Raw genomic sequence first — 1874 nt, 5'->3', positions numbered from 1 at the left:
TGTTGACAATTAGGCTTTATATAAAAATAATAATAATACTTAATATTTATTGTGTCTTGATAATTTGCCACAAAATGTGTTATTTTTCTGATTTGTATCTATTGTCTCATTTCCCTCATAATAACCATGTGTATAGGTATTTTTATCCTCCTTTTGCACATGTGGAAACACAGAGCAGTCATGATTAGTAATGCATAAGTAGAGTTGCACCCTTCTCTTTTTGGCTTCAAAGTCTGTGTTCTTAAGAGCTAACCATGGAAAATAACAGGGATGGACCAAAATGATGTACTTTGTGCCAAGTTTGTAAGTATCTTTTACTACAAATGAGCTCTTCTTGTATGCAACAGGATGTCAAGTGTCTATAAGGCAACTTTTGGGTTGGCAGACTCACTCTTCTTGTCATTCCTGATAATGAACTCATGGATTATAGGTTGCTATAGTGATTGGAGAGGAACTATGAACCATAACAATGTGAGGAGTTTCTTTTCTAAACCTCTTAAAAGTTAGCTTATAAATATTATCACTAAGCAAATTTTTAGAGTGAGGTACATGGCAGTTGCTTCCTTGAGGTTTTTAGGGAAAATGAATCAAGCACCTACATAAAAAAAATTATAAACCAGGCTAGTTTCTGTGTTTCCATCAGTTACACTCAGGACCACTCAGGTAGGTAGCCAGAGGAATATATAGATATTGACAGATTTATGCCACTGTTCTGAGGATTAGTGAAATAATATTTTAAAAACATATCAACTTTGTATCCAAAAATATAAAATGCAAAAGTGTCAAAGGATAAATTGAGGCAGTGTATGTGAAACCTCTTAGATAATTATTAAGGGATATGGAAATAGAAAGTAAGATTTTCATGAGGTTTCCTAAGTAATTCACCAACTTTACCATATGTCATTATCTTACAATTATGAGATATTTAAGACTTTACCCTAGAGTTTACATGCCATTTTCTCAGCCATTTCAGTGCAGTCTTCATGTCCTTGTTCCTCAGTGTGTATATAATTGGGTTCAAGACAGGAGTGACCACATAATAAAACACAGCAAGGAATTCATCTAATGACTTCATGGGGAATGCCCAGGTATAAATGAAGATACATGGTCCAACGAACAAAAGAACTACTGTGATGTGAGCAAAGTGGGCAGTGCCTTGGATGACTTGTTTGAAGGGTGTTGCTGGATGGTCACTAGGATGATAGCATAGGAGATGATTAGGAATAAAGAACACACAGTGAGCACGCCAGTGTTAGTAATGACCATGATATCCAACCTATAGATATCTGTACAAGGAAGTTTGATAACCCTAGGGAGGTCACAATAAAAACTGTCAACCTCATTGGGACCACAGAAAGGTAAGTTCACTGCAAAGGCCAGCTGGCTGACTGAATGGAGGAAGCCAGTTCCCCATGTGGCAGCCACAAAGCCAACACATACATTACCACACATAACTGTAGTGTAGCGAGGTGGTTTACAGATTGCTACATATCTGTCAAAGGCCATGGCTATAAGGATCACCAGCTTGCTCCCACCAAAAAAAGTAAAGGATAAATAGCTGAGCAAGGCAGCCCTTGAAAGAGATGACTTTGCGTTTACTAAAAATGTCAGCAATCATCTTGGGGGCTGTGACTGAAGGCAGACATAGGTCAATGACTGAGAGGTTAGCCAGCAGGAAGTACATGGGGGAGTGAAGGTAGGAGTCAGAGGCCAAGGTTATGACAATAGGAAGGTTTCCACACACAATTCCTACACAGAATACAACAAAGAACACAAAAGGGAAAAATTTGCAATTCCTGAGAATTAGAGAGTCTCAGAAAAATGAACTCAGTCACCATGGAGTAATTCATGTCACTTATTGATTCATTCCAGGA

General features: G+C 37.8%; 1 pseudogene; it reads right to left on the bottom strand.

The window, feature by feature from the left end:
* Window positions 1-925: 925 nt before the first annotated feature.
* Window positions 926-1874, bottom strand: LOC129519764 (olfactory receptor 4F5-like; annotated as a pseudogene).

Source organism: Nyctereutes procyonoides, unplaced genomic scaffold, assembly GCF_905146905.1.
Source record: "Nyctereutes procyonoides isolate TBG_1078 unplaced genomic scaffold, NYPRO_anot_genome, whole genome shotgun sequence".
Taxonomy (NCBI): domain Eukaryota; kingdom Metazoa; phylum Chordata; class Mammalia; order Carnivora; family Canidae; genus Nyctereutes; species Nyctereutes procyonoides.
This window is presented reverse-complemented; position numbering and strand designations above follow the sequence as displayed.